Source organism: Chanos chanos, chromosome 2, assembly GCF_902362185.1.
Source record: "Chanos chanos chromosome 2, fChaCha1.1, whole genome shotgun sequence".
NCBI lineage: Eukaryota > Metazoa > Chordata > Actinopteri > Gonorynchiformes > Chanidae > Chanos > Chanos chanos.
The window spans coordinates 32992178-33007727 of NC_044496.1; positions in this window are offsets into that span (position 1 = coordinate 32992178).

Below are 15550 nucleotides of genomic sequence, written 5' to 3' on the forward strand. Positions count from 1 at the left end.
CTTTTTCACAATGATTCCAACCCAGCCCACTACTAAATGATTCAACTCATTAAACTCCATAACAAGCAAATTGTACTGGAAAAATAAAACACCACGAATCAAACTGGCCACATTACAGAAACACAAAACTCAAGGAGGATTAGAAGCCCCAAACTTCCAAAATTACTATCTGGCAAATCAGCTACAATATATCACCAATTGGATTTACCCAAACCGGCAGAACAACTCATGGTTAGAAATAGAACAATCAGAATGTAAAGAAATATCAATATCTGACCTCCCGTTTCTCAGCAACAAGATAAAACACCATAACTGCTTTAATAACACAGTAATTTCAACAACTCTGACAGCCTGGTGGAAAATTAACAAAATCTTCAAATCTGAAATGAAACCCTGTAAATACACTCCAATTTGGCACAACCCTGACTTTCTACTCAACAAGACACCACTTATCTTCAACACATGGAAACAAAGGGGTATCACGCACCTTCACCATCTTTTCCATAATAACACATTCATCACTTTCCAACATCTGGTCCAAAACTACAACATAGGGAAAGAACAATATCTTCAATACCTTCAATTAAAGTCTATTTTAAAATCCAAAATCAGTTTATCAAATAACAACTTACTACCTCCACCACTTGTAGAAGAAATCAAAAAAATAACCAATCAGAAGAAGATTCTTTCAAAATTATACAAACTAATATCCACCACAGACTCAACAATCTCCATTCCAATTAAAGCATGGGAAAAAGACCTATCCCTTACATCTGATACTGAATTCTGGACCCAAATCTGCAGAAACACCTTCACAATGACAAAAAATACCAACCTACAACTAATACAGTACAAGGTAATACACAGAGCACACATCACTCAGCACAGGATGTATAAAATGGGACTCACAGACCATGACACATGCTCACACTGCTCACTAAACATCCCAGATAATTATCTCCACTCAACCTGGCTATGCCCTCCAACTCAACATTTCTGGCAACAAGTCATTGACAAAATTTCTCTTATAATGAGCTGTAGCATTCCACTATCACCATCCCTCTGTCTACTCGGAGATCTCTCAGTAATTCAACCACCAATCCAGAACCCAAAAACTATACTCATCGCCCTAACTATCGCCAAGAAAACAATCCTCCTAAACTGGAAAACTAGGAATACATTAAGCATCACACAATGGTTAAACCTCCTCAAAGATTATATATCCATGGAACAAATTTCATCCCAGCATCAAATCTCACACTTTGAAAACATTTGGGGTTCTTTTATGAGTTCACTAGACTTCCCTATTAACTAACTCCACCAACACCAACACAAACACAAACACAAACACACACACACACACACACACACTACAATCCGCCTACGAAATCTTACTTCCTCCCCTTCATCATCTTGCACTCGGATCTCGTACCTCCCACATCCACACATATACTTCCCCATTACTTCCACACAACCCATTGTATGCAATACTTGGTCTTGTCTTGTCTTGTTATGTCAGTCTCTCTGTCTGTCTGTCTGTCCGTCCACCTGCTTGGTTTTGTCATGTCCCATTATGGCCAGTGATGTCAGTCTGTTAGTCTGTTTGTCTGTCCGTCTGCCAACTTAGCCTTGTCATGTCTTGTCATGCTTGTGTTTTTATGTGCCTGTCTGACCTTTTGCTTGTTGTTGTTATGTCCCATCGTTCCTCTATCTGTAGGTTTGTCCTGTCTGTCCGTCTGTCTGTCTGTCTATCTAGGAATTGGGAGGGAGGGAGAAGGAAGGGTGGGGTGGGGGGGTGGGTTGTGGAGCGACTTCACTGAACGTACTGAATTTGCACTTGTTTAAAATAAATAAATAAAGTTGTCCTCCGAAGAGGGGGGGTAGTGGAGAGCCTAAAAAAAAAAAAAAAAAAAAAAAAGAAATTTGGCACATTGATAGAGGGCAGTCCAAGGTATCCAGGAACCAAATTTGGGGTCAGTCCATGCATCCCTGTAACGCCACCAACAGGCCAAAAATCAAGGTACTTTTTTGGTACATATTTGCTCATGACTTTTGAACCGCTTGACCTAGAGTCGTGATCTTTTTTTCTTCTGAATTCTTGGATCAGTGTCAGTCGAATGCACCCATTGGCGTCAATTTCCGCCTAACTAGATTTTCCGCCATTTTGAATTTTCCTAAAAACCTACTTTTGCGAACTAGTCCTAGACCGTTGATCCAATCACCACCAAATTTGGTACATAACATCTACAGACCATCCTGATCAAAAGTTGTATAAAGAATTTAGCTAGGCCAAAGGGTGCGGCCGCTGTCGTCTAATGAATTTTGATGGCGAAGGCTCCAAACAGGAAGTGAGCATATCTCAGCAAAGCTTGCATGGATTGATCCCAAACTTGGTACACTTCATTGACCTCATACATACTGGGTCCACGCCAAGTTTCATGACATTTGGCCTCTTGGTGGCGCTATAGCACGCAAACATGAAAAATGGTATTCAAATGCCCATAACTCCAAGACAAAAGCAGATATTTCAGCCAAACTTCTTGTGCATCATCACAGTATCAAGCCCTACCAGGAATACTATGACCCCTAGCCGTCAGCCATTTTGTTTGTCGGCCATCTTGGAATAAGTCATTTTCAATAGCAGATCATAGAAGCCCTTCATGGATCATGATGAAATGTAGCACCCTCATAGAAGGCAGTAAAAGGTATCCAGTCACCGAATTTGGTGTCATTCCATCTTTGGCTGTAGCGCCACCAACAGGCCAAACTCCACAAAATATTTTTGCTTATAACTTTTGAACCTTTTGACCTAGAGTGGTGAGCTTTGTGTCATCTTATTCTCTGACTCATTCTAAAGAGAATGGATCCATTTCTTGAACATCTGCCACATTGGATTGTCAGCCATTTTGAATTTTTCCAAAAACCTACTTTTGCGAACTAGTCCTAGACCGTTGATCCATTCACCACCAAATTTGGTAAACACCATCTACAGACGATCCTTATCAAAAGTTGTATAAAGAATTTTGCTAGGCCGAAGGGTTCGTCCGCTGTCGTCCAATGAACTGTGATGGCGAAGGCTCCAAGCAGGAAGTGAGCCTATCTCAGCAATGCTTTGATGGATTGATGCCAAACTCGGTGCAATTTATTGCCATGAAGAATACTGGGGCCCCACCAAGTTTTATGACATTTGGCCACATGGTGGTGCTATAGCACACAAACATAAAACTTTGTATTCAAATACCCATAACTCCAAGACAAAAGCAAATATTTTAGCCAAACTTCTTGTGCATCATCACAGTATCAAGCCCTAAACGGAATACTCCAGGCCCTGGCTGAGCTCCAGGCCCCAGGGAAGCTTCCCCCAGTGAGACTCGGTCCCTGGAGCTAAGCTCAAGGCCCCAGGGATGCCAGCGCTCTTCCCCGACTTCCAGGCAGCCTAATGGGGAGAGCTTCCGGACTGGGCCTGGGTGCCTGCTTCCACCTTGGGGCCTCAGTCCCTGGAGTTAACCTCCAGGCCTCAGGGAAGCCAGCGCTCTTCCCCAACTTCCAGTCACTATGATGGGGGGAGCTTCTGGACCGGGCCCGGGTCCCTGCTTCCCGCAAAGTCCCACCAAAGGATGTCTGCTCACAGTCTGATGGACTGCTGTCTTCTTCAGGGCTTCTTCTGATCAGTCCTCTACCTGCTGCCGCTCAGCTGCTTGGCCCCGGCATTGCTGTTTGCAGCTATATTTATTATTATTATTATACTTCGTCACATGCGAGTCTATGGCAGCCCCTACAACCGTATGGTAAAAAGTTGTGAAATTTGATACATTGATAGAAGACAGTCGAGGGTATGCTATGAGCCCTAGCCGTCAGCCATTTTGTTTGTCGACCATCTTGGAATAAGTCATTTTCAATGGCAGACCAAAGAAGCCCTTCATGGATCATGATGAGATTTGGCACCCTCATAGAGCACAATAAAAGGTATCCAGTCACCGAATTTGGTGTCATTCCATCATTGCCTCTAGTGCCACCAACTGGTCAAACTCCACAATATATTTTTGCTTTTAACTTTTGACCCTTTTGACCTAGATTGGTGACCTTTCTGTCATCTTATTTCCTGGGTCATGCTGAGCAGAATGGATCCATTTCTTGACCATCTGCCACATTGGATTGTCCGCCATTTTGATCTTTTCCAAAAACCTACTTTTGCAAACTAGTCCTAGACCGTTGATCCAATCACCACCAAATGTGGTACACACCCTATACAGACCATCCTGATCAAAAGTTGTATAAAGAATTTAGTTAGGCCAAAGGGTGCGTCTGCTGTCGTCCAATGAATTTCGATGGCGAAGGCTCCAAATAGGAAGTGAGCATATCTCAGCAATGCTTGGATGGATAGATGCCAAACCTTGTGCAATTCACTGACATGAAGAATACTGGGGCCCCGCCAAGTTACATGCAATTTGGCCTCATGGTGGCGTTATCACATTCAAAAATATAACATTGTATTCAAATATCGATGACTCCAAGACAAAAGGAGATGTTTCACCCAAACTACTTGTGCATCATCACAGTATCAAGCCCTAAATGGAATACTCCAGGCCCCAGCTGAGCTCCAGGCCCCAGGGAAGCTTCCCCCAGTGAGACTCGGTCCCTGGAGCTAACCTCCAGGTCCCAGGGAAGCCAGCGGTCTTCCATGACTTCTAGGCATCCTAATAGGGGGAGCTCCGAGACTGGGCCTGGCTCCCTGCTTCCCCCAGTGGGACTCAATTCCAGGAGGTAACCTCCAGGCCCCAGGGAAGCCAGCGGTCTTCCCCAACTTCCAGTCACTATAATGGGGGGAGCTTCTGGACCGGGCCAGGGTCCCTGCTTCCCGCAAAGTCCCACCAAAGGATGTCTTCTCACAGTCTGATGAACTGCTGTCTTCTTCAGGGCTTCCTCTGATCAGTCCTCTACCTGCTGGCACTAAGCTGCTTGGCCCCGGCATTGCTGTTTGAAGCTATATTTAGGGGCCAAGCAGCGAAGCTGCTGGAACCCTATTGTTATTGGTAGAATTTTTCACTATTATTAGGGGCCAAGCAGCGAAGCTGCTGGAACCCTATTGTTATTGGTAGAATTTTTCACTATTATTATTATTATTATTATTATTAGGGGCCAAGCAGCAAAGCTGCTGGAACCCTATTGTTATTGGTAGAATTTTTCACTATTATTATTATTAGGGGCCAAGCAGCTTCGCTGCTGGAACCCTATTGTTATTGGTAGAATTTTTCACTATTATTATTATTATTATTATTATTATTATTAGGGGCCAAGCAGCGATGCTGCTTGAACCCTATTGTTATTGGTAGAATTTTTCACTATTATTATTATTATTATTATTATTATTATTATTATTGTTGTTTCCGCCATGGGAGTCTATGGCAGCCCCTAGAACCCCTTGGTAGAAAGTTGTGAAATTTGGCACATTGATAGGGGACAGTCCAAGCTATCCAGGCACCAGATTTGGGGTCTCTCCACCCACCCCTGTAGCGCAACCAACAGGCCAAAAATCAACATACTTTTTTACACATATTTGCTCATAACTTTTGAACCGCTTGACCTAGGCTCATGACCTTTTTTTCCCCTTAATCCTTGGATCATGGCGAGTCGAGTGGACCCATCAGTATCAATCCCGCCCCCTGGATTTTCCGCCATTTTGAATTTTTCCAAAAACCTACTTTTGCGAAATAGTCCTAGACCGTGGATCCAATCGCCACTAAATTTGGTACACACCATCTACAGACCATCCTGACCAAAGGTTGTATAAAGAATTTTGCTAGGCCAAAGGGTGCGGTCACTGTTGTCCAATGAAATTTGATGGAATGGCCTCTAAAACAGGAAGTGAGCATATCTCAGCAACGCTTGGATGGATTGATCCCAAACTTGGTGCACTTCATTATCATGATACGTACTGGGGCCCCACCAAGTTTAATGACGTTTGGCCTCTTGGTGGCGCTATAGCACACAAACATGAAAAATTGCATTCAAATACCCATAACTCCAAGACAAAAGCAGATATTTCAGCCAAACTTCTTGTGCATCATCACAGTATCAATCCCTACCAGGAAAACTATGACCCTTAGCCGTCAGCCATTTTCTTTGTCGGCCATCTTGGAATAAGTCATTTTCAATGGCATAGCATAGAAGCCCTTCATAGATCATGATGAAATTTAGCACCTTCATAGAGGGCAGTAAAAGGTATCCAGTCACCAAATTTGGTGTCATTCCACCCTTGTCTCTAGCGCCACCAACAGGCCAAACTCCACAAAATATTTTTGTTTATAACTTTTGAACCTTGTGACCTAGAGTGGTGAGCTTTGCGTCATCTTATTCCCTGGGTCATGCTGAAGAGAATGGATCCATTTCTTGAAAATCTGCCACATTGGATTGTCCGCCATTTTGAATTTTTCAGAAACCTACTTTTGCGAACTAGTCCTAGACCGTCCATCCAATCACCACCAAATTTTATACACACCATCTCCAGACCATCCTGAGCAAAAGTTGTATAAAGAATTCCACTAGGCCAAAGGGTGCGGTCACTGTCATCCAATGAATTTTATGGTGAAGGCTAAAAACAGGAAGTGAGCATATCTCAGCAATGCTTGCATGGATTGATCCCAAACTTGGTGCAGTTCATTGACATGATATATACTGGGGCCCCACCAAGTTTCATGACATTTGACCTCTTGGTGGCGCTGAATGGATCCACTTCTTGAACACCTACCATATTGGATTGTCCGCCATTTTGAATTATTTTGAAAGATCTACTTTTGCGAACTAGTCCTAGACCGTACATCCAATCACCACCAAATTTGGTACATATCATCTACAGACCCCCCTGATTAAAAGTCGTATAAAGAATTTTGCCAGGCCAAAGGATATGGCCACTGTTGTCCAATGAATTTTAACGGAGTGGCCTCTAATACAGGAAGTGTGTTTCTCTCAGGAATGCTCGCATGGACTGATGCCATTCTAGTGTTTCTGTGGCGCAATCGGTTAGTGCCTTCGACTGTTAAGCGAAAGGTAGGTGGTTTGAGCCCGCCCAGGGACGACACTGCTTTTTTCGGGCAGCCGTGATCTAAAAGTTAGAGAACCGGGCTTGTGATCGGAGGGTTGCCAACATCCACAGGCCGTGTGCCCCTGAGCAAGGCACTTAACCCTAATGCTCCCCGGGCTCACTGTTCACAGTGTGTTTGTGCAATCACGGAGACTTGACTTTACTTTACTTTACACATCATTGCCAGGGGGATTAGTAAGTACCCACCAAGTTTCATAAAATTTGGTCACATGGGGTCACTATACCAGAAAAAAAGTAAAAAAAAAAATAGTAAAATACCAATTACTTCAGCGAAAAGGAGATATTTCATGGAACATTCTTGTGAGTTATCACAGTAAAAGACCCTAGTTGAGAAATTATGAACCCACTGTGTTGTCCATTTCGTTCTATAGCCATCTCAGTATTATCCTTTTCCCCCTGGTTTTCTACGGCAGTCCATGGGAGTGATATGTGGTTTTCCTTGGTTTCTGCTAAAGCTCTAAGAGTGGGGGTCAGTGTGCCCACACTGTGATGGACTGGTGTCTTGTTCCAGGGTGGTTCCGATTACTTATCTACATGGTGCCTGTAAGCTGCTTGGCCCCGCCATTGCTGCTTGCAGCTATATTTATTATTGTTTCCGCCATGGGAGTCTATGGCAGCCCCTAGAACCCCTTGGTAGAAAGTTGTGAAATTTGGCACATTGATAGGGGACAGTCCAAGCTATCCAGGCACCAAATTTGGGGTCTCTCCACCCACCCCTGTAGCGCCACCAACAGGCCAAAAATCAACATACTTTTTTACACATATTTGATCATAACTTTTGAACCGCTTGACCTAGGCTCATGATCTTTTTTTCCCCTGAATCCTTGGATCATGGCGAGTCGAGTGGACCCATCAGTGTCAATCCAGCCCCCTGGATTTTCCGCTATTTTGAATTTTTCTAAAAACCTACTTTTGCGAACTAGTCCTAGACCATTGATCCAATCACCACCAAATCTGGTACGCATCATCTACAGACCATCCTGACCAAAAATTGTATAAAGAATTTTGCTAGGCCAAAGGGTACGTCCGCTGTCTTCCAATGAATTTTGATGGCAAAGGCTCTAAACAGGAAGTGAGCATATCTCAACAATGCTTGCATGGATTGACCCCAAACTTGGTGCAATTCATTGCCATGAAGAGTACTGGGGCCCCACCGAGTTTCATGACATTTGGCCTCATGGTGGCGCTATAGCACACAAACATAAAACATTGTATTGGAATCCCCATAACTCCTAGACAAAAGCAGATATTTGAGCCAAACTACTTGTGCATCATCACAGTAAACGGAATACTCCAGGCCCTGGCTGAGCTCCAGGCCCCAGGGAAGCTTCCCCCAGTGAGACTCGGTCCCTGGAGCTAAGCTCAAGGCCCCAGGGATGCCAGCGCTCTTCCCCGACTTCCAGGCAACCTAATGGGGAGAGCTTCCGGACTGGGCCTGGGTCCTCTACCTGCTGGCGCTCAGCTGCTTGGCCCCGCCATTGCTGCTTGCAGCTATATTTAGGGGCCAAGCAGCGAAGCTGCTGGAACCCTATTGTTATTGGTAGAATTTTTCACTATTATTATTATTATTATTATTATTATTATTATTGTTTCCGCCATGGGAGTCTATGGCAGCCCCTAGAACCCCTTGGTAGAAAGTTGTGAAATTTGGCACATTGATAGGGGACAGTCCAAGCTATCCAGGCACCAAATTTGGGGTCTCTCCACCCACCCCTGTAGCGCCACCAACAGGCCAAAAATCAACATACTTTTTTACACATATTTGCTCATAACTTTTGAACTGCTTGACCTAGACTCATGATCTTTTTTTCCCCTGAATCCTTCGGTCATGGCGAGTCTAGTGGTCCCATCAGTGTCAATCCCGCCCTCTGGATTTTCCGCCATTTTGAATTTTTCCAAAAACCTACTTTTGCGAACTAGTCCTAGACCGTTGATCCAATCGCCACCAAATTCGGTACGCATCATCTACAGACCATCCTGACCAAAATTTGTATAAAGAATTTTGCTAGGCCAAAGGGTGCGGTCGCTATCGTCCAATGAAAGTGGCCTCTAAAACAGGAAGTGAGCATATCTCAGCAACGCTTGAATGGATTGATTCCAAACTTGGTGCAGTTCATTGACATGATATGTACTGGGGCCCCACCAAGTTTCATGACATTTGGCCTCTTGGTGGCGCTATATCACACAAACATGAAAAATTGCATTCAAATACCCATAACTCCAAGACAAAAGCAGATATTTGAGCCAAATTACTTGTGCATCATCACAGTATCAAGCCCTACCAGGAATACTATGACCCCTAGCCGTCAGCCATTTTCTTTGTCGGCCATCTTGGAATAAGTCATTTTCAATGGCAGATCATAGAAGCCCTTCATGGATCATGATGATATTTAGCACCCTCATGGAGGGCAGTAAAAGGTATCCAGTCACCAAATTTGGTGTCATTCCACCCTTGTCTCTAGCGCCATCAACAGGCCAAACTCCACAATATATTTTTGCTTATAACTTTTCAACCTTGTGAGCTAGAGTGGTGAGCTTTGTGTCATCTTATTCCCTGGGTCATGCTGAAGAGAATGGATCCATTTCTTGAAAATCTGCCACATTGGATTGTCCGCCATTTTGAATTTTTCAGAAACCTACTTTTGCGAACTAGTCCTAGACCGTCCATCCAATCACCACCAAATTTTATACACACCATCTCCAGACCATCCTGAGCAAAAGTTGTATAAAGAATTTTGCTAGGCCAAAGGGTGCGGCCGCTGTCGTCCAATGAAATTTGATGGAGTGGCCTCTAAAACAGGAAGTGAGCATATCTCAGCAACGCTTGCATGGATTGATGCCAAACTTGGTGTCTTTCATTGCCATGAAGAATACTGGGGCCCGACCAATTTTCATGACATTTGGCCTCTTGGTGGCACTGAATGGATCCATTTCTTGAACATCTACCATATTGGATTGTCCGCCATTTTGAAATTTTTTGAAAGATCTACTTTTGTGAACTAGTCCTTGACCGTAGATCCAATCACCACCTAATTTGGTACATATCATCTCCAGACAACCCTGATCAAAAGTTGTATAAAGAATTTTGCTAGGCCAAAGGATATGGCCACTGTTGTCCAATGAATTTTAATGCAGTGGCCTCTAAAACAGGAAGTGAGTTTCTCTCAGCAATGCTTGCATGGACTAATGCTATTCCACGTGTTTCTGTGGCGCTACTTGGGTCAGGATAGTATGTTTAAGATCCAATCTCATCATCCAATCATGGTGCTCACTGTCCAATGTGAGATTGGATGTAAGCCAATCACGGCGCGGGATGACATTGGACATCGCCAATCACGGCGCGGGATGACATTGGACATCGCCAATCACGGCGCTACTTTCCATTGTGAGATTGGATGACGTATTATAGGGGAGAAATTTTAACGGTCAAACTCTGTCCGAATTTTTATCTGAATCGATCGCTCGGATTTCTCTGCTTCTACTCTTTAAAGTAAGTAAAATCTCAAACGCATTTTTCTTTCAAACAAACTCTTTTCCTTAAACTCTCTGTCGATTTTTTCTGCTTTCTTAGCAAAGACAACTAATCAAAGTAACCGTTAACTGTCTCTATTCTCTTCTTAAATTGTCATTTACGATCAAACAACTCTAACGGATTTTTTTATCCAACTGTCGGAAATCTCTCCTCTGCTTTCTTTTCAAGACAACCCATCAAAGTAAGTAAGCATTACATTTCTCTGTTTTCTTCTTAAATAGTATACGTTATATTTCCATCGTCGCGCAAAGTCATTAAGACGTCTGACAGCCAACATGTACCGCTACTGTAATGTGCATATTTTATTAACACTTTTTCTAATCAGTTTATAAGTGTTTTTGCAAAATGACACAAAGATATAGGCCATGCAAAAGCAAGTCACCAGTTAATTTAGGTTTTAATGACATCTGAGTGATACGCAACCTAATAGCAAACTTTTTATGCGTTTTTATGGGGCGTTGGACACACTGGGGTGGAGGTGGGGGGCTCCATGGGCTTCTTTGCCTGCCTGGAGACCTCCAGAGTCTCACCATTGGTTAGTTAATGACACTGATGTAAAGTACCTCCAGGCATTAATGGAATTTATCTTTAGATGAGCACAAAGCCCAAAAGCCACAAGGCCATGGGGGACGGTGAGTGGATGGTGAGGCTGAGGGCATTTGCCACTTCTGGGGTTTGGCCCTCTGGAGCAGGCAATAGACCAGCCCCAAGGCAGCGGAAGTGGTATGACCTCTATCAGAAGGTAAAGTATAGCAAAATTAGTATCTGTTACTTATTACAATCATTAGTATGCATGTCACTTGATGAAAAATGGGCAGTACAATGGTGCAGATGATATCAGACTAAGGACTGTACACTGAGTAATTCACTCCAGGCTAAATAACGATTCTGATAATTTCAGATAGAGAAATGCCCTATGCAGGCCCGTGGACAGACCACACTCTTTGGAGGGTCCATGGCCTGTACTTGTGGTTTCCATGCCATTAAGGTGATGTTTAAAAATTACATCCCATTATGCTTATGTTACAATGCCGTTACGCTGTTGCTGTTACAACACATGTCGCTACGCTGTTGTTTTTGCAGCCTGCCACTCAGCCTCCTGCTGCAGTCCCGCAGTCTGTGGCCTCAGACTCGGCCCCTGGTGCGACTGCTGCAGCCCCGCAGTCGTTCCTGCGGCCCCCTCCCAGTTTGTCAACGGTGAATATTTTCTGTGTAATTAATGTTTTGTATGAATCATTTTGTATTTGTTGCATCAAAAAATTAACTTTGTTTCTCCTTTCAGTTCACTAAATCGCGCTTTGGTGGGTCACAGTTTGCCTCACTGAAGCCCAATTTAGTGGCTAGGAGGACCCCCAGCCCTTCTCCTCCTCCATCCTCTGTGAGGACCCCCAGCCCTGCACCATCCTCTGTGAGGACCCCCAGCCATGCACCATCCTCTGTGAGGACCCCCAGCCCTGCTGTGAACACCAGCATGGCAGCAGCCTCTGTGAGAACAGCAACATCTATTTATTGGTCTGGCTCTGGTATAAGTCATCTTTAGTGTAGCCTTTATGTACACAATAAACTAATTCTTATTTGTTGTGTCTTTCGAACAGGATGAGCCTGGAGTAGCACAGCCAGCTACTGCTGTGGCGGCAGCTTCATTCTGGTTGCCGGGTGAGATGAGCAAGACCATCCCTGCGCAGGACCAGAGGTGGATTGCCAACACCCTCTTTCACTCCGGCAGACTGCGGCCAGATTTGAAGCTGTGGTACGAGCCCCCTGTCCCAGCCCTCATTTATCACCAGGCACCAACACCCGACCGCTTCTTCACCCATCGGCTGATGGTGTGGATGCCCTACCACCTGTGGAAGGTGAGGGTCTCCTGCCCAGCTTGTGGGAAGCAGCTGACGGGCTATGGTGTCCATAAGAGGGCTCGGAAGGTCCTGGACATCGACAGGTATTACCTGATGGTGACAGAGACACTCAGGTGCACTGCGTGTTCTCTGAACTATCTGTCAACCAGTCAGACTGTCCGGGACCAGCTGGACCTGCCGCACCAGAAGATGTTCCGGCTGATCCTGACCCGCAAGTGAGTAAAGCAGTTTTGACAAGATGGTGACTGAGAAGATTTAAACCTCTGAAATTACCCTCCAGTGAGCAAGTAACTAATCACTGCAACAATGTGCATCTCAGGTATGCTTGTGACATCCGTGTCATTCGCCTGCTTCGGGACCGGACTCTCGGCAACAGTCCAGCTCGACTGGTGAAGCAGCTGAAGGAGAACCATGGGGAGGAATGGCTGTCCCGGTTAGCACACTATCTTGGGGAGTGTGCTGACTTTGTGGATCGGCCCAGCCTCTTCCCAGTGGTCTGCCAGGAGACCCCGGAACCCATTGACATCCCCACCAGTCGCTGGCTTCTGTCTGTGTACGGCAGGGACATCCTCTCTCGAATGGACCATATCAAGGCCAGCATCACCTCGATATTTGGTTCCATCTTAAAGATGGATTCAACCAAAAAGGTAATAAGTAATATGACCATGTAATAGATTTCCATGTCGTAATTTGTATTCTCCTGTACACATCGATGTTGTAGTTAGTGGTATTACATATGCAGTTATTATAAATGTGTACTGTGTAATAAATTTACATACACTTGATCATGTATGAAAAATGCGTAATCTCAAACATCACTTGTCAAATTCCAGATCACAAAGAAGCTGGCTGGCCATGGCAGGGAGACAGCTCTCTGGGTGACTTCCATTGGAAATGAGGTCGGCCAGATCCTGACCAGTGTCCTGTCAGTGCAAGAGGGGCCGGGACTGGACAGGATGGTGTCAGGTGTGGTGGAGCGGTACCGCCAGGCAGCTGTTCCACCCCCAGTGCTGCTGTACGTCGACTGTGGCTGTTGCATGAGCGAGGGGGCAAGCAAGCTGCAGGCCAGGTTTGCGGGGTGGCCAGATCTCCACGTACGGCTGGATATCTGGCATTTCATGAGGAGGCTGGCTGTCGGATGCACCACCAACGCTCATCCCCTCTACCCCACCTTCATGGGCTGCCTGTCTGCCTGCATCTTCGAGTGGGATGCAGGGGACCTCGCTCTGTTGCGGCGGGCGAAGAGAGAGCAGCTCAGGCAGGAGGGTGTGCCAGTTCTGCCGCAGGAGGACGCGTGGCGAGGAGACCATCAGCGTGATTAAGCGGCTGCTGCAGGAACTGGGGGGGCCGAACGGGAGAGACCTCATGGGGGTGCCGCTGCTGGACCAGGTGCGCATGGAGCACATCTGGCGTGTGCAGAAGCGCCACGTCAGGTGCATCCAAGACGTGCCAGGTGTGCAGCTGTACACTGAGGCAGGCACCACCATCAAGGGGGGTGTTGTCCTGACCAGGTACCACTGCGCCAGAGGGTCCACATCCCTGGAGTCTTTTCACTGCCACCTGAACAGGTTCATTCCAGGTTGGTGTCTCTCTTATGTATGATATTTTAAATAATCATTTATTTATTTATTTATTTATTTTATGAAAGCATTATTCAGATTGAAAGATCTTTTTCATTGGCATAAATATTTTGCTGTTTTTCCAGGAACCAGTGCAAACGCACTGAATTTCCAGCTGTACCTCCTGGAAGGCCTGAACAGGTGGAACCAGGATCGGGGGACTGCGGCAGTGACCAGCAAGCCGTCATCTCTCCTCACCTACGCCGGGGATGTGGCCCACTGTGTCAACACCAACAGCCTCAAGGTGTTTGGTCGGGCGTTTGTACCAACCTTCAGGCCACCTGCCAAATACACTGGTATGTCTAATTGTTATCTGGCTATATAATACTTTAGATTTGTGGGGTTTCAGTGTTCTAACTTAACAAGGCTCTAACGAAGCTTTAAAAAAATAAAGCCTACCTTCAGCAAGGCTTTATTTTTACTATTCACACTGTCAAAGCGAATCCTACACTGAATTACTCATGACATGACACAGATACAGAAAACATTATCTATATAGAATGCTTTGAATATAGCTTATAATGTGTGTGTGTGTGTGTGTGTGTCTGTCTGTCTGTCTCTCTATTCTTTTTCATAGGAGAGCTGCTTGGTGTTGACTACCTGCTAAGTCAGACCGGACAGCCCCTGAGGATGCACCCTGACTCAGAGGAGACAGAGGACATGCTGGAGGATGTGGATGAGGGGGAGGAGGAAGAAGAAGACGAGGGCTTCGAGGAAGACCAAACACCTGATCTTATTGTGTCAAGTCTCCTCGATGACCCGAGTTTCTCTGTCTCCTCCCGGCCTTGTCCCTCCTCCGATCCTCTCTCCTCCTCCCAGGCTGCTCCCTCTCAAAATCCTGCCTCCTCTCCACCTGCTGCCGCCTCCCAGGCTGCTCACTCTCAACCTCCTGCATCCTCTCCACCTGCTGCCGCCTCCCAGGCTGCTCACAGTCAACCTCCTGCCTCCTCTCTGCCTGCTACCTCCTCCCAGGCTGCTCCTTCTCAACCTCCTGCCTCCTCTCTGCCTGCTGCCACCATGCCGCAGCCAGGTGTCTCCTCAGCACTGGATTCATCATCCCCTGACGAGTCCGGGGTATGTAAATACATAATTATGTGTAAAGAAATAAAATCACTATCTGCGTTTTGTCCCACTTCACTTTTCTCAAAAGTTGTTACTCATCCCTGTTTTGTTTTGTTTATTTGTTTGTTTTTCCCTCTTTTTTTTTTTTTTAATCAGGCTGTGGATGACTCTGGCGTGCCAGGCATGGACAAAGTTGACAGCTTGGCAGAGTATCTGGTGGAGCTGAGGAACCAGCCCTCTCTGGCCCTCACCAACCAGCAGGTCAGGAACATTTATGATCTTACTATTTTCCCTCTGTGCCCTGTCATACAGGCTCACGCTTGCACGTTTTTGTTTTCTCATGTTCTGTTGTGTTCTCTCTCTGCTTAGGTGAGCAACA